This window comes from Lithobates pipiens, unplaced genomic scaffold (assembly GCF_037356315.1).
Source record: "Lithobates pipiens isolate NorthernLeopardFrog02 unplaced genomic scaffold, aLitPip1_a1.2 Scaffold_16, whole genome shotgun sequence".
NCBI classification, from domain to species: Eukaryota; Metazoa; Chordata; class Amphibia; order Anura; family Ranidae; genus Lithobates; species Lithobates pipiens.
In genome coordinates, this window is record NW_027507748.1 from 86,588,674 (window position 1) to 86,610,790 (window position 22,117).

A 22,117-nucleotide genomic window follows, 5' to 3' on the forward strand; every position below is an offset into this window, starting at 1 on the left:
ACTTCTTCACCAATGGAAGAATTGCAAGTCTGGGAGCCATAAGTGTTACACTCCAGTGGTCTATTACAGGGCTAGTACATAGCATAACAATAAAAAATGGTCCTTACGGTATGTATATAAATTAAACTTGAATACATGGAAACAGTCTCTTTAAGAGTTAGTTATAATGGAAAACCATCAGTCCTTTATAAAAGTATAAAAGAGCATCCTTCTCTGAATGTTAACTATCACAAGGTTTAAGAGGTGTCTGAATGAGTTTTCTGCTTTAACCATAGGCTCTAAGGCTAATGGAGAAAATTCATTTACATAGAAAATTAGCATTTTATCTATTCTTCAGATTTCTTATGTGTGTTTTATGACAACCAGGGGCCTCCACTAGCGGTCATAGCTGTGCCTGCACAATCTGCATTATAACATAGCCAAATACTTGTTACACTTCTTTCATTCTGCAGTCACTTTAATCTTCATGTCTTACAGCAGGCACACAGCTGACTGAAGACTCTGCAGATAGATCTCCTGCTGCTCTCCCTTAAGGACTCCAGCTTGGCAGAAAGCCGCTTATTTACTTCATTTTCAGAGCTTTGGAAATTAGTCTTTTATTTTCAACATTTCTCCATTTAAATATTGTGCTTTCCTAAAACCAGCTAAATGATGTTGCTGGTAATTTCAGTTACATCACATGTCAATGTATGGATTGTTGTGTGTCAACTACTGCCGTGAATCGGTAAAAGAAGTTTATTACAAGATCTGGGCTCCATGTGAGTATTTAAGAGAGATAAGTGCCAATCCTTACAGCTAATGCCTGGAGGGTGAGACAAAAAGAGTGAATGTTGGTGCAAACTGGGCTGCAGAGTCCTGGAAGTTGGTGCTAGGAATTATTGTGTGAGTGAAAGAGGGAGTTAAACATATATGGTCGGGAGGTTGAGAACCTTAGGTCTCTGCCCACCATCCATTCATGGGACAATAACAGGATTTGCTGACAACCTCAGTTGGCCCTGGAACCTGTTAAGTGGTGACCCATCTGCTTGTGATGTCCACGTGTGAGGCAGCCTGGGTCCCGCCATCACGCACTCCCTTTTCACTTATTTGGTGGCCTGCATAGAGCTATTCAGAGAAAATGATGCTTCCAGTAGTTAATGTGGACCTCAATTTTTAACTGAACTGAAAAAAACTACCCATGTAGTAAGGCTGCCCCTGCACCAAAAAGGTTTCATGCCTATTTTTTTAACAGTAATCTTTTCTGTAGATTTTAATTCATTGTTACTGCTGCTTTAGCTAGTAGATTGAGGCCTATTACCACTTGATATTAAAAAAAAAATCACAGCAAAAACTACTAAAAAATCAGATTTGGGTGCTGCTGTATTTAAGCTTAATATAAAAGTTTACTTCCTCCCGCAGGGTGCCCCCACAGCAAGCAACTTGCTCTTGGGCACCCAAGCAGGCTCATTTCTGAACCACGGCTCTGTGTGTCCATTCACACATGAGGCTGTGGCTCAGGCCCGCCCCCTTCGTCTCTTGATTGGCTCCCTGGCTGTGATTAACAGCAGCAAGAGCTCCCACTGCTGCCAAAAGACAATCAGGAGGGCAAGTCCCTGGAGAGGCAAGGCTCTTGTGGACATCTCTGGGTTGAGAGGGGGCTCAGGTAAGTATTAGGGGGGACTGCTGCATACAGAAGGTTTTTTACGTTCATGCATGAAGGTAAAAACCTTGTGTCTTTACAACCACTTTAAAGCCAAACGCAAACATTTATAATGTTACAGCTTACCAAGGCTTTCTTTTCTTTTCATCTGGTAATCCAGCAAGTACATCTGTTGTTTTTTAACAGAACAAGCTCTCCTAAAAATCATATGGCGTCCTCCTGGATTGCACCACTTTAACACCTTCCCGCCTGGCCTATAGCAGAATGACAGCTAGGCGGTGGCTTTACCGCTCTGAGTGGACCTATCAATGCCACCTGTCCCCAGTGCCACCTAACAGTGTCATCTGTTCCCAGTACCACCTTTCCCCAGTGCCACCTATCCATGTCACCTGTCCCCAGTGCCACGTGCCACCTGTCCCCAGTGCCACCCGTCCCTAGTGCCACGTGTCCCCAGTGCCACCTGTCCCTAGTGCCATGTATCCCCAGTGCCACCTGTCAGTGTCACATGTCATCAGTGCCACGTATCAGTGCCACCTGTCAGTGTCACGTGTCATCAGTGCCACGTATTAGTGCCATCTGTCATCAGTGCCATGTAATAGTGCCATCTGTCGTCAGTGTCACATCAGTGTCACGTGCCATCAGTGCCATGTATCAGAGCCATCTGCCATCAGTGCCACGTCAGTGTCACGTGTCATTGTCCTGGTGCTCCAGGGCCTTCAGAAGTGTAATAGATAGTCAACAATTTAGATGTGTAATTTATGCTCCTAGAACACGTGATGGCGCTCCCTGCACGTTGGGCGTCTGTAAGTGGCCAGGCTGTGAAAAAGTCCCACACATGTGGTATCATAATACTCAGGAGGAGTAGCAGAATTTAATTTGGGGTGTCATTTGTGGTATACACATGCCATGTGAGAAAAATAACCTATTACAATGACAATTTTGTGGGAAAAAAATAAAAAACTAAAAAATGTTAATTTTGCAAAGAATTGTGGGAAAAAATTACAACACCAAAAACCTCACTATGCCTCTTACTAAATAACTTGGAATGTCTACTTTCCAAAAAGGGGTAATTTGGGGGGTATTTGTACTTTCCTGGCTTGTTCGGGTCGCAAGAAATTAGACCACCAGTACATCAGAATTTTGTATGATTCACACCACAGTTTGTAGACTCTCTAACTTTCACAAAGACCAAATAATATCCACTAATTTGGGTTATTTTTACCAAAGATATGTAGCAGTATAAATCGTGGCCAAAATTTATGAAGAAAAATTAATAATTTGCATAATTTTATCACAGAAGCAAAGAAAAATGCGTTTTTTTTTTCAAAATTTTCGGTCTTTTTTCATTTATAGCGCAAAAAATAAAAAACCCAGAGGTGATCAAATACCACCACAAGAAAGCTCTATTTGTGGGAAAAAAGGACAAAAAATGAATTTGGGTACAGTGTTGCATGACTGAGTAACTGTCATTCAAAGTGTGAGAGCACCGAAAGCTGAAAATTGGTCTGGGCAGGAGGGGTGTTTAAGTGCCCAGTAGGCAAGTGGTTAAACATAATGTGTAAAAAAAATACTGATCCCTTCCCCAGAGTAGTGCAATATTACTGTGGTAACATAGCAAAAGTATATTGCTCTGGTCAAAGTGTGTTAAAAAATGAATCATAAAAAAAAGAAACCACATGAGCGGGTAAGTGCCGCTGAAGGTGTGCTGTCTCAGTGCCACGCCACCAGGGGAGGGCTGTTTGAAAAAGAAACCCACAAGCTGCCGCTGCCTCTTACTAAATACCTTGGACTGTCTACATTCCAAAAAGGTTTCATTTGGGGGATATCCATATTGTCCTGACATTTTTGGGCCTCAATAAATGAGAGGCTGTCAGTACATCAGGATTGATCAATTTTCAGATATAATAGTTTGTGGACTGTATAACTTTCCTACAGACTAAATAATATACATTGATTTGTGAAATGTATTAGAATAAATTCTGGCTGAAATTTATGAAGAACAATTATTTATTTACAAAAATTTCTAACAGAACATCTTTTTTGTTTTTTTCAAAAATTTAGTTTTTTTTTGTTTATTTAGTAAAAAATAAAAGTCCCAGTGGCTATTAAATACCACTAAATGAATGTTCTATTTGTTTGAAAAAATATCTAAAAATGTAGTTTAGGTACCTTCTATGCATTAAGGTGAAAACCCTCCTGTGATGCAGCAGCCCCCCTGAACCCGGTCTTTCCAGTGACGGGGATGAGCACACCAGCTCCAGCCGGTGTCTCTGGTCCTGATTGGATAGATTGATAGCAGCGCAACCATTGGCTCCCACTGCTGTCAATCTAAGCCAATGAGCAGGAGCCAGGGGGCGGGGCCGGGTCCTGCTGTCTGTGTCAATGGACGCAGCAGCAGGACATAGGAGCATGCCCGCACGAGTGCCTCGAGGGAAAGCACTTCTCCGTTGGGACACTCGATGCATGGAGGAGCCAAGAACGCCGCTGGGGGGCCCCAGAAGAGGAGGATTGAGGCCACTCTGTGCAAACCTCTTGCACAGAAGAGGTAAGTATGACATGTTTGTTATTAAAACAAAAACAAAAAAAACAAGATTTTACAACCCCAACCAGATTTTACAACCCAAATAATTTTTTTTTTGCTTTGTTAAATGTCCCCCCATTGTTAAATGTCCCCCTATGACAGTGCCCAACCACTTGGTGTAAAGGGACGCATCAGACCCCCTGCTGGGAACCACAGCCACAGCATATGCTAATCCAGCCTAACAAATGGGTTAGTATTAGGTCTAGTGCTAGGGCTAGGGTTGGGATTACAGGGCAAGTTATTCTTAGGATTATTGAAAGTGTTAAGCTGGGTATACACTAGTAGAATTTTAAACAAAAATTCATAAGAAAATTCTCAAAAAATTCAAATGTCATTCAAAAGTAGTTTGTTTTTAACATTTTATTTTGGAATGTATGGACTTTACCAAATGAAAACCACATACACTGATAGAAATTCCTACATTCGAGAAAACGTTTCCATCCTGCTTCTTCAGATCTTCTTGTCACTGCAGTTGAAGTGAACATTGTTTTAACCCACTAATGATTAGTAAAACAAACAAATGTTCTTACAACATTGCAATGAAAGATGTCAAACAAAATTCTACTAGTGTATACCCAGCTTTAGTGTAAGGTAAGGATTGGGGTTACTGTAGGACTTAGGCTTATAGGGAGTGTTAGCATTATGCCCCATACACACGGTCAGACATTCCAACCACAAAATCCGTCTGATTTCTTCCGACGGATTTTGGCCGAAACTTGTCTTGCATACACACGGTCGCACAAAGTTGTTGGAAAATCCGATCGTTCGGAATGAGGTGACATTATACACGTATGACCAATGGCTTTGGTCTCCAATTTTTTTCTGAGCATGCGTGGCACTTTGTGCGTCGGAATTCTCTACACACGGGCGGAAAAAGTCAGATCAGATTTTGTTGTGGGAACATTTTAGATCCTGCTCTCAAACTTTTTCCGGCAGAATTTCCGACAGAAAAAGTCCGCTAGAGCCCACACACGATCAGATTTTCCGACAACATAATCCGATCTGACATTTTACGTCGGAATTTCCGACCATGTGTATGGGGCATTAGAGTTACGGGGAGAGGTTATGTTATGGTTATAGACAGGTATAGTGTGAGAGTCGTGGTTACAAGAGGGTTAGGCATATAGAAAAGGTTACCATTAGATTTATAGAGAGGATAAGTATCAGTTTGTTTTTTTCAGCGGGAATGAGGGGGAACGCAGTTCCAGCACCTCCACCACTGAATGTACTGTATGTAATGGTAAGGGGTGCTGGGGAATGCTGGAAGGTCTATTGTTGCTGGCTGCTGGGGATCTATTTTCGCTTTAGGGATCTATTTTTGCAGGCATGGTCTTTTGTTTCTGGGGAGGTGTATTGTTGCTGGTGGAGGAACTATGGTCACTGGGAGGGTTGTTGCTGAGGGGTCAATTGTTGCTGGAGTGATAATGTTAAGGGAGGGTTCTACTGATGCTGGCTAATGGAGGGTTTAATAATGCTGGCTACTTGGAGATCTAATGTTACTGGTGGGGTTCTATTTTTGCTGTGATGGATCTATTGTTGCTAGGGGAGTGGTATTTTGTTGTGGGGGTCTATTGTTGCTCTGGTGGATCTATTGTTGCTAGGGGAGGTGGCATTTTGTTGTGGGGGTCTATTGTTGCTCCAGTGGATCTATTGTTGCTAGGGGAGGTGGTATTTTGTTGCGGGGGTCTATTGCTGATGGATGGGTCTATTGTTGATTGGGGGACTATTGTTGATGGGGGAGTCTATTGTTGTAGGGGATCTATTTTACTGCTTTTCTTGCTATCATTAAACACATTCCATACAAATTACATAGCACCACAAAATTATACTTGGTTCTGTGTTCCCTAAAAGGGGTGGTACTGGGAGGTTCATAGGGGGCAGAGACAAAGGGTGACTTGGAAGGGGAGATTACCTGTACCTATTCTTCGAGAAAAAAAAAGCCCTGATTAGTATTATGATTTATTAGGGTTTTAGGGAGGGTTAGGGTTGGGGAATCCAGGTAGCATTAGTGTGAGGGGTTCTATGGTAGGCCTTGCTGTCTGTGCTTGGAGTTTAGCAGCACCATGTTTTCAGCATTGAAATTGAATGCAATAAACTGTGTATACACAGCATATCTTTCAAATGAGCACCGATTCTAAGTGATCTTTCTTATTTTACATTTTACAAAAATTATACTAATCTTTTCTCTTGAAATCCCCCGAACATAAATCATAATACGCATTGTTGATTGTGTTACTTTTCCTATATTAACACATAATTTATGTCTCAATGACATACCGTCTTTGATTGAAACCTGATTGATTCCAGCAATGACAGAACGAGGTGACAGAATACTGATTTGTATGATGTTTATAGCATTGATGATGGCAGCTTTGAACTAGGAGAAGTTCATATAACATAAGTCATGTTTTTTACAATCAACGCAGGGCTGACATTTTCCCCAATTGCACCCGTGTGATTCATTTATATGAAAATGAGCAAATGAATACTGAGACGTGGGACATGACTATGACAGTGTTCAGTGACAATCCTGGTGTGCTTGGCGCTCAATATTTCCCACTCCTGAGAAGGGATATTAGCATCTCCTGTAGACGCTCCATGCTATAGTGCCAATATGTATTTATTAGTCATTTATTTGGAAGATTGTTCACTTCTTTTTGTCTCATTGTGGACACAACATGAAGAATAGATACTTAAGAAAATATCTTTTACAAACAATAGAAAATATTGATGCTTCATTAATATGCTTACAAAACACTGCAACCGTATAAAAGTAACCCTTTACATGATAAAGAAAAATACTAAAAATAAACACACTTCAGCAGCTCCTGTACTGATACTTTATTTGATTTTACGGGGGGGGGGGCTTTCAAATATATGACACAGAGCCGTGATTCAGCCCCACCCTTTCTCTCCTCATTGGCAAACTGACTTTGATTGACAGCAGTGGGAGCAAATGGCACCACATTGCCATCTCAGCCAATGAGGAGGCAGAGGCCCGGGCTGACGAGACACTCCCACAACATAGCTGGATCGAGATGGCTCAGGTAAGTATTAGGAGGGCCCAGGGGGGGCTGCTGCACACAGAAAGATGAAAAACCTTCTGACTTTACAACCACATTAACAAACTCTACTCCTTTAGTAAATTATCCACAATGAGTCATCAAAGAACTGACTCATCTCTTACCAAAGGGCTTAGTGGGTATTTTAACCCCTTCCTTTTGAATGTACACATATTTGTAGCCTCACTGAAGTGCTTCTTCTTTTGTGGCGCTGCATATGTGCCTATGATTGTTTATCCTGAAAGCACGCCGCACATTGTTCTTCCGGCATTCCACCAACAGCTCTGGGTCTTGTATTAAAGATCAGGAGCTGTAGAGATTGGCTCTCAAACACATGATCAATGTGAAAGCCTGTGATTGGCTATCACAGTGATCAGCCACTCTACAGGCTACCCCTTTGTTATTTCTGCTTTTGAATGGAGAAAAAATATATATTCTTTTTCTCTTTGCTAGAAAAGAGGATTGTAAAAAAAAAGAAAAAAAAAGTTGCGTGTAAAAAAGAGAAAAAGAACGATAATAATAAAATAGCTAGAACAGGGTTTGATATAAGTCAGGGTTAGAGTCAAAGGGCATTGGCCCAGTCAAAGTTCAGAGCACTGCACATGACGGAAAATGTGCGATCAGATCTTGTTGTCGGAAAATCCTTGTGTAGGCTCCATCTGACTTTTTCCATCGGAATTTCTGACACACAAAGTGTAAGAGCAGGATCTAAAATTTTGCAACAACAAAAGCCAATTGTTTAAGTTCCAATCGTGTGTAAACAATAACGATGGACAAAGTGGCACGCATGCTTAAAATAAATTACCAGACAAAGGCTATTGGCTACTGCCCTCTTTATAGCCCCGTTGTATGTGTTCTACATCACCGCATTCTGAATAATCAGATTTTCCGACAACTTTGTGTGACCGTGTGTATGCAAGAAAAGTTTGAGCCAAAATCCCTCGGATTTTTTTTTACAGATTTTGTCGTCGGAATCTCCGACCGTGTGTACAGGGCATAAGTGTGTTTGAAGTAGGCTTTAAAAAACCAAGATATGCACTATTGTTTTCTATTGTTTCTGGGTCCCAGTAGGGGTACAAAAAACAAATAGCATACACATATGTGCTATTGCTGCAATCATTTGAGGTCAGGAGAGTTTTTATTTTTTTATCAATAACGTTTTATCGAAAGATATTCGACATACAGTTGAAGTGCAAGGGTCTTTCAATCAACAATACAAAACTTTCAAATGGAAATTACATGGATCAGCTAATTTTTCAAGTACTGTGTCACTATCTATCCGCAGACCATGTTCCAGTATACACTTCTCAAGATTGTCCAGCGCAGGATATATATACAACCTATGCAAGCACAGTCAAACATATCATCCTGCTGGCATAATAAGCAGTTGCATGGGTCCCTGGAGGATACCCATGGACAGGGACAGATGAGAGAAGAAAGTAGGAGAAAGAGAGAGAGAAAAAAAAAGGAAAAAGAAAAGTGGGGGGGGGGGATGGAAGGCTCAACCAACATCAGCCAGTACCTGGTTCTGGATTACTAGGTTCCTTCCAGCAGTGCCACAGTTCCCAAACCAGGTTGTGCGCATCCAGGCGGTCCTGCAGCCCTCGCGGTCATCTTCTCCAGTGTCTCTACCTCCCTAATCCTAGCATACAGTGCTCCCTCCAGTGGAGGGGTCCGGCGCTTCCAGTTCAATGCCACTAGGCAGCGAGCTGCCGTGAAAATGTGCCTGACCAGTTTCCCCTGCGGGGCCGTGGTTTTCAGGGGCGACAGCCCTAGCAGGAAAAATTTAGGGGTGAGGGGAACTTCCCTCTCTAAGAGGTGAGTCAGGAGTTGAAGCACTGACTCCCAGTAGGGTACTATCAGTGGACATTCCCAGTATATGTGATACAATGTTCCCCTGTCTCCCAGGCATCTCCAGCAGTGATCCGAGCTTGCCGGATGGATGGCGTGGATCACATCAGGGGTCATGTACCAAAAGTAGAGTATTTTATAAATATTTTCTTTATAGGGCGTGCATATCGAAGACTTGGATGCCTGAATCCAGATGACCCTCCATTGGTCCACGGGTATCTCCTCACCCAGTGCCTTTTCCCATTTAAGCATTTATTTATGCTTGCCCGATAATGGGCCTGTCATTCAGTATTTTATAAATGTCCGAGATCAGACCTTTTTGGGTCGAGCCTGCCAAGATGAGGTTTTTGAAAGGGGGTCGGAGTGGAGAATTGCAGGCTCGGCGCAAATGTCAAGGCATAGTGTCGGATTTGGAGATACCCGTAGAAAACCTGCTTCGGGAGATCAAATTTGGACTGTAAGTCTGCAAAGGAACGCAGTTTATGGGTGCAAGGATCTACCAGATGGCCATAATGGAAAAGGTTTCTTGTGGTCCATGGTGAGGACATCTGATCAGTCAGGCTATCTGGCAGTTTGGGATTACAGGCAAACGAGGTCAGGAGCGAGCTTTCCGATGATAGCTCATGTTGCCGCGACAGTGCGCGCCAGAGCTTTCGGAGTAGTGCCATCGGGCCTAGAAGCCATGTGGATTCTACCTCCGCATTCACATTCCATAGCAGACTGTTGGGGTGTATTGGGGCGAGCCATAACTTCTCTATCTCGGTCCATTTATTATATGTCCGGAGCGTAAACCAAGAGGTTACCGCCCTTAATTGTGCCGCCTGGTAATACTTAGTGAGGTTAGGGAAAGCCAGGCTGCCATCCAATCGGGCCGCCTGCAATACAGAGCGTGGGATCCTATGCCTTCTGTGGTTCCAAGTGAAGTTCAGTAAGTCAGCTTGTAAGTGATTCAGTTGGCCGTAGGGGACTGGTATGGGTAGGGTCTGGAAGAGGTATAATAGCTTTGGGAGGATCGTCATCTTTATAGATGCGATCCTCTCAAGGAGTGAGAGATGGTGTTTTTTCCACTGTTGGAGGAGGGTTCTAATGTTATGGAGAAGGGAAGGAAAGTTTGCCTGATAGAGAGTGGAATACTGCGGGGTGATATAAATCCCTAGGTACTGCAGTGCCTTAGTCCTCCAGCTGTAGGGGAAGTTGGCTTTGAGATGTGCTACCTCCTCTACCAGGGTGTTAATTGGGAGTGCCTCCGACTTAGAGGTATTTATTTTATATCCCCACAGGGCCCCATAGCGTTCCAGTTCCCTGTGAAGGTTAGGGAGGGAGGTTCTGGGTTGTGTCAGCGAGAGTATAACATTGTCTGCAAACAGGGAGATTTTAAACTCCCTGTCTCGCACCATTATGCCCTTAATGTCCGGGTTTTTCCGGATAGTGGCCGCTAGGGGCTCGACCCATAATGCAAAGAGCAGGGGTGAGAGCGGACATCCCTGTCTGGTGCCATTCTGTACAGGTAGTGGGGTAGAGAGGGCTAAGGGGAGCTTGACCTGGGACGTAGGGTTCAAGTATAGGTGCTGGATAGCCCTAAAAAGGGTCCTCTGATCCCTGTGTGGCGAAGTGTGGTGAACAGGAAGGGCCACCCCAGGTGGTCAAACGCCTTCTCCGCGTCCAGACCCAACAGCAAGACCTGGCCTCCCTCCCTGTTCACCACCTCCACCAAATCTATGATCTTCCTGGTATTATCCACTGCTTGGCGCATGGGGACAAAGCCTACCTGATCTTTATGGATCAGGGATGGAAGGACCATGCTTAAGCGTAGAGATAGGAGTTTGGTAAAGATTTTGAGGTCAGAGTTCAGCAGGGTTATTGGTCTATAACTGGCACACATGGCGGGGTCCTTCCCTGGTTTAGGGATTACCGTAATGAAGGAGCTCTGCATATCCCTTGGGATCGGGGGATCCTGCAGGAATGCATTAAACAGCCTGCACATAGTGGGGAGCAGGGACGGAAGGAATTCCTTGTAATACTCATACGGAAAACCATCCGGGCCTGGGGCTTTACGATTGGGTAGGGATTTGACGGTCTGCTCTATTTCCTCCTGTGTAATCGGGGAGTTTAAGGAGTCTAAATGTGTTGTTTGGAGCTTTGATATTCCACTATGGTCTAGGTACTGCTGCATTCGCGTGGCAAGGTCGGGCGAGGGGGGATTGGTCGGGATGTTGTGATTATCGTAAAGGGTCCCATAGAAGTCTGCAAAGTATTGGGCTATGTCTCTAGGGTGAGAGACCAATCGGCCCGATCTGTCCTGAATCTGGTGTGGGGTCGACATTAAAGTGTTGTCCCTCAACTTTCTCGCCAAGAGCGTATGGGCCTTATTACCCTTATCATAGAACAGCTGCTTCAACTTAAGTAAGGCCTGTTCAACTCGAACCAGAGCGAGTTCAGCTAAAGTTGCCCTGAGGGACGTGATTTTATTTAGGAGAGTTAGTTTTGCAAACGCTTCTCTAAAGTTCTAAGCTCCCTTTCCGTGTGTAGCTGCACAGCCTTCACATCCTTCTTCATGGCAGAGGAGAGGGCCAGACATCTGCCCCTCATTACCACAGAGTGGGCACGGACACTTCTCTAGTGTCGTTTTCCTCTAGATAATTTTGCAGGGTAGTATGGAGCTCTGTTTTCGAGGGGAGGAACGAGCAGGAACGCATTGAGATGCCAGGTACAGGGCTTGCACACCGGGGAGCCCAGATCCAGGGTCAGTACCACCGGGGCATGGTCCGACCATGAAATTGGTAGAATCTGCGCTGTGTGGGCCATGCGCAGTGTAGCACTATTGACAAATAGGTAATCTATGTGGGAGTGGGTGCGGTGGGGGGCCGAATAGAATGTGTACTGTCGATCGCCAGGATGGAGGGTCCACCAGGCGTCAAAGACGGCATACCTTCTGGTGAGTTGTCGGAATTGTTTCGAGTCCCTAAGCGCTCGAGCGGTAGGAGCCCTGGGGCCCACCCCCTGACGATCCGACAGCAACGAGTGGGTAAGATTAAAGTCCCCCCCCACCACCAACACCCCGTGGTCTGTACGGAAAAGGCGGGTCAGTACTCCATTCAGAAATCCCATCTGCTTAGCATTTGGGACATATATTGCACAGAGTGTAATCTCCCTGTCTAGCCACCGTCCCCGGAGGATGAGAAAGTGACCTCGGGGGTCGGCGTAATGGGACGAGTACTTAAAAGGGGACCCTTGTTTAATCAATATGGCTACACCCGCTCGCTTATGGGGACCCGATGCTTGGTAATGCTGCGTATAATATCTGGATGCGAACGCAAAAGAGCCCTCTTGATCAAAGTGCGTTTCCTGCACCATTATAATACTCGCTCCCGACCGCCTAAACTCCCCCAATGCCAGCAGCCTTTTGGAATTTAAACCATGGACATTCAATGACAAAATCTTAGTCATGGGTACTGGGGTGGGGGGAGCATATACTCATCGGATGCAGGTGGAGTCGTTCCGGAGAGCGAGGCACCGCACGGGAGGCGATCCAGGTGTGTAGATGACTAATGCTGTGGAGCCAATTACCATCACAGGATGGGGGGGGGGTGAGGAAAAGCTAGAAAGAAGAGAAAAACATTTAGAGTGGTAAAACCAAACATAAACAACAATAACATCAGCAGTGGATCTGTAGAGGCCAGCTGGCCTAGGTCTAACTGGCTTCCCGTGAGACCCGCCAGCCCCGCTCGGATAGGGTGAGCCAGGGGGGCCCAGGGGAACCCAGAAACAAACATATAAGACCTTAGAAACTGCTTGTATTAAAAGTCCAGCAGTCTAGGGGGGGGGGGGTGGAAAGAGATACGCGGCTACTATCTCTCTAAAGTCTCATCTGAGACTAGCCCATAGTGTTCAAAAAATATGTGGCTAGGGTGCCAGAGGCATTACGTATGTGGCCTATGGCCAGGGTAGCTGCAGTGGGGAGGGCAGCAATAAGCCTAGGGGAGAACAATAAGAAACTAGTGTCTCACTACACGTTCACCATCTGCGTTGTGGATTGCTTCTGCCTCTAGGGGACATCTCTGGACCGCGGAGGTGCTTGGGTGGAGGAACCTTCTGCCACACTGTAGGAGGTGTAGGGGGGGTTGTGGCAAGATCCCAGTGTGGAAGCTGGGGGGCTTTAAGCCCCAAAGTGTCGCAGAAAGCCTCTAAGTCCTCTGGATACCGCAAGATCGCCGTCCGGCCTTGGTGCCTGGCCGTAAGGCTGAAGGGGAATCCCCAGCGGTGCGGGTTATGCTCGTCTTGGAGGATACGCAGCAGTGGTTGGAGTAGTCTGCATTTTTGCAGGGTGATCCAGGATAGGTCCGGGAACAACTGAACTTGGCGATCGCCGTGGATCACGTTGCGGACGAGACGGGCTTGCCTCATGATATCTTCCTTCAGTGGATATGAAGTCAGCCTGCAAATAATATCACGGGGTCTGGCCGTGGAGCCTTTAGGCCGCAGTACTCGGTGTGCTCTGTCCATTTCGATATTATGGGTGTGGGCCTCCCCGAGGAGATCATTGAAGAGCGATCGCAGGACATTATGGGCATCCTCCTGGCCCTCCGCTTCAGGAATCCCTCGGACACGAATGTTGTTCCTGCGCCCCCGGTTGTCCAGGTCTTCTAGGTGGCATTGCATGTCTCTGAGGAGGGTGCGGTGTTCCGATCCCTGAATCTGGGTATGGTGGACAGCCAGCTTTGTTTCTTGGATTCCCTCCTCCGCCATCTCCACTCTGTCAGCTAGATGTTTAAGACCTGATTGGAGGGTTTGGATCTCAGATCTGCAGGTTGACTTCACGTCCTCTATTAGTTGTTTGAAATCGTCCTTGGTCGGCATTGCTTGAAGATATGCGTGCCATGGGGAGGGCAGCGGGGGGTGCATCTCCCGTCCCCGGGCCTGATGGAAGTCATCAGGTGGGTGCAGGGGGAGACAATCCGCTCTCAAGGGAGGATTCGGAGTGGCTGGGTAGGCAGGTGTCTCTTCCCAGGGCTCAGTCCAGTCCGGGCTACGTGGAAGCAGGTGGCCCCCACCCAGAACCTGTGGTGACTGTGCCCTGGCCGAGGTGCTGGCCGCCTGGGCATAGGAGAGAGCCGATGTGGCCTGAGGGGTTGGTAGTCCGGGCGCTCCAGTCTCGGGGATTTCAGTGCCCCAGATGAAGGAAGGCCCGAGCGGGTGGATCCGCTGGTGGTGGGGGCAGGTAGGGCCGATTGGTCAGGGATGGGAAGTCCTCATCTCCCCCTGCATAATCCAGTGCCCCTGAGTGCAGCCCCGCCATGCCTGAGTCCGAGGCCGTGAGCAGCAAGCGCGGAAAGGCCTCCGAGCATTGGGTGTAGTTCAGCTGCGGCTTCGTTGAGAGTTCCAAGATGGCCACCGGGAGTACAGGGAGGACGGCCGCCTGCTGGGATGAAGGCTTATGGAGAGGACTCACCGCTCCCTGATCCAGGGATGTCCCCTCCGCTGGCTGGGGTAAGGTGTGTGGATGCGGGGGGGCCCGCTGCTGCTGCATGGCTGGGAGAGATCCGCGGTAATGGGGTGCGGCCTGCTCAGTGGCGCTGGCCGGCGTCATCTTGGACTTCCGTCCCGGCGGAGCTTCTGTCTGCCCGAAGTAGCCCCGGAGGGTCAAGGACGAGCTCAGAGGGGGTTGAGATGACCCCCGCGACTTCGTGGAGTGGGTCGTCCTGGAGCCGCCCATGCTTGGGTGGTTAAGATGCCGGTCTGTGGCTCGTGTAGCTGGGGCTGAGAGAGAGCTCACAGTTTATGCGACCATGCTGTTCCGGTGCCGGCCACGCCCCCCAGGAGAGTTTTTTTTTATTTTTGGCCAGTTTTCCTTTGTTAATAATAATAAAAAAATCAGGAGATATCCATTGCAATTTACCACCAAATAACAGCCCAATATGTCATGAAAAAAAAACAAGATATAATTCACCTGGATACGCTAAATCAGGAGTCTCTGATTGGAGGGTTTGGATCTCAGATCTGCAGGTTGACTTCACGTCCTCTATTAGTTGTTTGAAATCGTCCTTGGTCGGCATTGCTTGAAGATATGCGTGCCATGGGGAGGGCAGCGGGGGGTGCATCTCCCGTCCCCGGGCCTGATGGAAGTCATCAGGTGGGTGCAGGGGGAGACAATCCGCTCTCAAGGGAGGATTCGGAGTGGCTGGGTAGGCAGGTGTCTCTTCCCAGGGCTCAGTCCAGTCCGGGCTACGTGGAAGCAGGTGGCCCCCACCCAGAACCTGTGGTGACTGTGCCCTGGCCGAGGTGCTGGCCGCCTGGGCATAGGAGAGAGCCGATGTGGCCTGAGGGGTTGGTAGGTCCGGGCGCTCCAGTCTCGGGGATTTCAGTGCCCCAGGTGAAGGAAGGCCCGAGCGGGTGGATCCGCTGGTGGTGGGGGCAGGTAGGGCCGATTGGTCAGGGATGGGAAGTCCTCATCTCCCCCTGCATAATCCAGTGCCCCTGAGTGCAGCCCTGCCATGCCTGAGTCCGAGGCCGTGAGCAGCAAGCGCGGAAAGGCCTCCGAGCATTGGGTGTAGTTCAGCTGCGGCTTCATTGAGAGTTCCAAGATGGCCACCGGGAGTACAGGGAGGACGGCCGCCTGCTGGGATGAAGGCTTATGGAGAGGACTCACCGCTCCCCGATCCAGGGATGTCCCCTCCGCTGGCTGGGGTAAGGTGTGTGGATGCGGGGGGGCCCGCTGCTGCTGCATGGCTGGGAGAGATCCGCGGTAATGGGGTGCGGCCTGCTCAGTGGCGCTGGCCGGCGTCATCTTGGACTTCCGTCCCGGCGGAGCTTCTGTCTGCCCGAAGTAGCCCCGGAGGGTCAAGGACGAGCTCAGAGGGGGTTGAGATGACCCCCGCGACTTCGTGGAGTGGGTCGTCCTGGAGCCGCCCATGTTTGGGTGGTTAAGATGCCGGTCTGTGGCTCGTGTAGCTGGGGCTGAGAGAGAGCTCACAGTCTATGCGACCATGCTGTTCCGGTGCCGGCCACGCCCCCAGGAGAGTTTTTTTTTATTTTTGGCCAGTTTTCCTTTGTTAATAATAATAAAAAAATCAGGAGATATCCATTGCAATTTACCACCAAATAAAAGCCCAATATGTCATGAAAAAAAAACAAGATATAATTCACCTGGATACGCTAAATCAGGAGTCTCTGAACTTTCCAAAAAATGAGCCAGTTTCCTGTCTTTCAGACTGGTGGGGCCGAACTGTGCCCAGTGGGAGTAATCAATGCCCGATCTTTGGTATTAGGGAAACAGTTGGTGTCATTGAGAGGAATACTGCCCAATTTTTTTGTCAGTGGAAGGAATTATGCCCCATCGTTGGTGTCAGTGGAAGGACTAGTGCCCCATTGTTGGTATCAGTGGCAGAAATTATGCCCCATTGTTGGTGTCAGTGACAGGAATAATGCCTCAAGGGCCAGATAAAGGCAAGCAAAGGGCTACAGTTTGAAGACCAGTGCTCTAAATAGTTGTGAAGATATTTACACTTTTACTAACATATGTCAAAGTAGCACATCTTGGTTCAGGTGTTAAAATATTATCTTCATCATGAAAGATGAAGATCAAACAAAAGGAGTTTCTATTCAAACTGTGTGTCTGCTATGCTCTGTATTCTTAGGTAACCTACAGTGCCTAACCTATAACTATGAACTTATGGAAGTACACTGTCATTTATTTATTAAACAACAAATATATACTTCAAAACAGATATAAAACAACAGATTTAAAACATGCAAGCTTGAAAAGGCAACCAAAATAACCCCAAACCATTATGGTTTCCTTTTAAAAGCATCCATTCATTGTTCATTTAAGGCCCATATTATGTATTATGTCTTCAAAAAGGATTTTTCTATTACCTGGCATGTCCTTAATTATGTGAATAAACAATATGATAACATGTGCTGTGAGGTGTCTGGATAGAAGCTGTGCCACCAATAGTAGGCATTAAACACACATATTGTCTCTGATACTCTGTTGAGTTTTTCTTTTGTACTTCTATCAGTTTTTCTTCCTTTAGATGTTGATGTATATTGGCTCAGTGTGAACCGTGGAGCTTGCTGATGTATAAAGTATGGCTTTCCAGATGTCCACAGTTTAAAACGAGCACAGTTTCAATGTAGCTTTTGTGTCAAATGCTACTGGGTTTATTTACAGGGCCAGATTTCTAATTGACCACATTTCTTTGTAGCCACATAAGTTTCTATGCATCTAAAGCCTAGTATACACTATCAGTTTTTTTTGTTTGTTTTGTTTTGTCCAACCCAGCAAGCTCAACAAAAACAGGGCTTTAAAGTAAAAATCCAAGCATTTTTTTTGTTTGCTTAGCTTTTAATTCTGTCTATGCCTGAGGGGAAATTGCCTTTACTTCCTGTCTCTTTATAGCTGCTGAGCGGGTAAATGGAATCTCCATTTATTTATAAACAATTTTGTCATGATTATCGAAAACATGTATTCTGATTAAGCAAGTGTATTTGTTTCAAGTGGTCAGGATGTGTTTGTATAGCTGTCTTGATAGTGTCCAAATGCCATTCACACCTCCAGCTGTGGCATTTTCCCAGAGAATCTGGAAGTGACACCTAGGTGCGAAGTGACCATCCCTTTGTGAATATAAATACAATTACAACTTGATTAGACCTTCAAAGAGACTCACAAGACCTCCACCCCCTTTTAGAATTGTATAAATGTTTTAAGGCTCCCAGCTTCAGTTAGAGCAATGACTTCACCATGTACTGTATATTCTTTGCTCCCCTGCCTATGGCTAAAACCATAGGCTTGAATATTAAATACATCTTTTATAATGTGGTTCAGCAGTCAACATGTTATTGGAATCCCCTAAGTTCTCGGAGTTCCGTATCACTGCCAACATTTGAAAAATGTGGCGCAGCCCACTGCCTGCCAAGCACTTATAGATATGATCAAATAGTGGACATCGTTTATGTAGCCCTACCCCCCAGGGGCTGTTGGTAATAGCTGGTTCTTCCCTAATAGTACAGAGGCTGCCCACCACAACAATCACCAGTCCGCTCCAATAACTCAGTCTAGGAAGAACTTTAAACAGGAGCGGGCTAGGGCATGGGATACTCCAAAATGATCAGCAAATAACTATTAGAGGACAATGGCTAATTGTGTATATTGGACAGTTTAAAGCCTAAAGTTGAAGACTATGAGGCAGGTCTCTTTGGCATCTGGTTACCTTGCACCACAGCACAACTATTGATAGCTGATGTGATTTCCAGAGCACTGGGATAAATTTAGAGTCTTTACTCACAAGTCCTCAAGACAGTTGCCACCTTCCAGCTTCCTGTGGACATTGCCCACTAAGTGAGACATTCCTTCTCCAGACAAGATTCTTTATAGCGCACAGGCTTCTAAGACCTCCTAATACCACTGAGGCCTCTAGAAAAGCTACTCAGTCAATGGGATGCTAAAGGGGAGCACTCCCGCAGGCCTTTGGAACTCTCCTGGGGAGAAGGGACATAGCTCTCCAGTGCTTCAGACTATTTATCATCTCCAGCCCCCTCCTAGGCACTCCTCTCCAGGGATTGGCTGGAGCATGATAAATATTCAGGTTGGTTATTTGAATCTCCTTTACTAAGCTCTAGAAGCTTCTTCCAGAGACAGGGAGAAACAATCAATCTCCCATACAGCAAAGCCATGTACAAACCAGGACAAACAATCACTGCTCCCTTGATTACAGAAAGAGCCAAAGGCTAAACTTACCTAGCATCCTACCTTATGAGGGTGCTACATCTATAAAGTAGATATCACTTCAGAGCATAAGGCTTCTAGTCTGGCACCTTTCCCCTTTTGTTTTGCTATGTTTTAGGAAAAATGGAGCTTGGTGGTACACTGATGAAAACATGGAAAAAATAAGCCCTATCCTTAGTTATTGCGGCTACTGAAACCAATGTTGGGGATTATTTATGCACCCACTAATACCAATGCTGGGTGTAAAGAAGAGTTCAGCAAGAAGATGTTGGTGCAGGTGATGGACCTTGAGAGTGTTAGGCTGTTGGAACTAGGGTAAGTAATGCCGCGTACACACAATCTAATTGTCCGGCGTACTTAGTCCGGGAAACAATCCATCGGATAGTCCAGCGGACTTTCTACCGAACGGACTTGGCCACACACGGACACACGGAAAGTCCGGCGATTGCTAGCGCGATGACGTACAGCACGTATGACGGGACTAGAAAAAGGAAGTTCAATAGCCAGTAGCCAATAGCTTATTTTTCGTACTTGCTTCTGAGCATGCGTCACTCTTAGTCCGCTGGACTAGCATACTCACGAACATATTGTTCGCTGAAACCCAAGTCCGGCGGAAAGATTGGGCTGAAAAACTACTTTCTAAGTCCGCTGGACTTTACGCTGAAAAAGTCAGCTGAAGCCCACACACGATCGGATTGTCTGGTGAAATGTGGTCCGGCGGACTAAGTGCGCTGGACAATTTGATCGTGTGTACGCGGCATAAGTGATACCTTTTATTTCTAGAAGGACAGAAACATCTTTGTTCAGATGTCTTCTAGGGTCAATACATCCTGAATACATCCTGAACTGAGATGATGGTAAGTCATGTAAATCTTGGTGATTGTACATTATTTTGCAGTATTAAGAAATGTCTCTGCTATAGTATGATCACAGAGGGAAAAGAAACTGAAGAAATGTTTCCTCCTGCCTGCAGCAGATCGATTACATCATCCCATCTCAAAAACAGTAATGAGAAAAGTCACAGCTTTTTCGAAAAATTATACCTTTGTTTTATATTGTAACATGTAAGGAATGTTTTCATCAAGTCTGGGTTCTGAGTTGTTGCTATAGATTACTACATATGGACATTATTGTTGCATTCTGGTCTTTTACGGAGTAATCTAGATAGTGTGTGTATTAGTTAGTTTGCTTGTATGATTTTAATGCCACTTTGTTGTTTTAAGAAACAAAATCCAAAGAGAGAATTTTCCATAAATGTCGGCAATTAACACGCTATACGGCCGTGCTTAAGCTTGTGTGTGAGACCAGAGATACTGCTTGCTTTCTCATAAAAGAGTTCTCGTGAAAAGCTTCATAAACTCAGTGCTGTAAAATCAAATTGTATTTCATTGTCTTATGTTTTATATCTTTGCAAGAAGCGTTTTTAAATTTCCCCTGAGAAAATTTTTAAAACAAAAGTAAGTGCGCATAACCCAAGTGAAAATTGTACTTAAAGCTTTCTTCTTTACAACAATAATAAAAGGATTACAGACAAAATATATGTCACAATAAAAAATTTATGCTGTGGTAGTAGAAACAAGAAAGTAATGAAAGTTATTAGCTCTGGTGGCAAACAGGGGTTTGAGTGCTTCCAATACTGAGCTATCAGGGTATGTGACATTATTTTGACTTATAACTATGGCTTGAGCACATCAAATAATAAACAAGATGTTGTTAAAGGGGAAGCAACACTGATGTCCACAAAAAGGAAACAAGGTATTTGATTGTCCAATATCTCATTCACTATTCTATATGCTTTTAGTCTAGGAAGAAGTATGTCAATGTCCTGTCTGTCTGCACTTCTAAGACACAACAATAGCACAATGACACTTGAACCTTGTGTACAGCATCCAGGGAAATGTATACAGCATCCAGGAGAGCTTGCAGTGCCCTGGCCTCTCTGGTATGAACAATTTTCAATCGAATTACTAGCATCTGGCCTGGATGGGGTCTCATATGAGAGACAGAGGGCCTTGCTGCTTAAAGTGATACTAAACCCAAATAATTATAAACAGTCAATACTTGTGTAGCGCTACCCCCATAGGAACCACTGAATAGTATAGGACCTCTGTCCCTACTCTGACCTTCAGAACATTTTGACTCCTCTGACTCCTCTGGAACACCAAGGAGTTTATCACAACTAGCTTTCAGCAAACAATAAAAAGCCTTAGGCAAAGTAATAAAATATAATTTGAGGTGAGAGAACCTGGCGTGCATGTTCCATAGTGTTTCAGTCTTCCTCTATTGCTCCAAACCCTTCCCTGCTTACCCCCATAGTCAGGAACTATGCATCTAGCCCTGGCCTACGTGATTCTAGATTCCAGCACTTGAAATCTGCTGGCATTTTACAGGTCTGGAATTTTATAACTAATGGATGATGGGTTACCAGACAGCAAATTGTAGATGACCCGGCTTATGCAGGATTAACTTTTTGGCAGTCTCCATTGCATCACATGGTTTCTCAGACCTATTGATTGCTTGTGTCCCCACCGCCAACCTTTCAACTTCTATGTATTTCCAAACGGCAAGGAGACTTAGGGTTGAACTTTACAGATAAACAGGTGAAGAGATTCTCCTGTTCTCCTACAAACCTATCTGTACTAAAAAACAGAAATCTGGTTTCAACGTGTTGACCTGGTGGTATCATACACCTGTCAAGATTCATAAGATGTTCCCCCAATCCTCAAAACTTTGCTGGAGGTGTGGGGAGGAGACTTCTTCTTCATATTTTCTGGTCCTCCCATTTACTGCATTCATACTGGACAAAGGTTCATTGTATAACCCAAAAATCTAATGACCATGAAACATAGGAAACCCTGTGCTTTTCCTTCTGCATCACCACCATTTTTCCAGTAAGGCTTACAGATGCTCCATTTTACCACTACCGATCACTGCGGCAAAGATCTGTATCCTGCTCCTTTGGAAGCAGACACATGCACTGTCCATAGCCATTTGGTTTAAAAAGGTTGCTGAAATCAATAAGCTGGAAGACCTGGTGGCCACAGAGAAGGCCTTCAGGAAAAAATTGTCAACAAATGGTTCTATTGGCACCAATTTGTCTACTCTGAGGAGTACAAGGCCTTGCTGAATTAAATCTGCCAAATTGGAGGTCGTATCTGTGTGTCTCCTGGTCCTGAAGGGATGGCGGAATGATTGGAAACCTTTCCTTTTCCTCCCTTCTGCCCTCCCCCTTTAGCACTTACCCTTCTCTTTCCAACTTT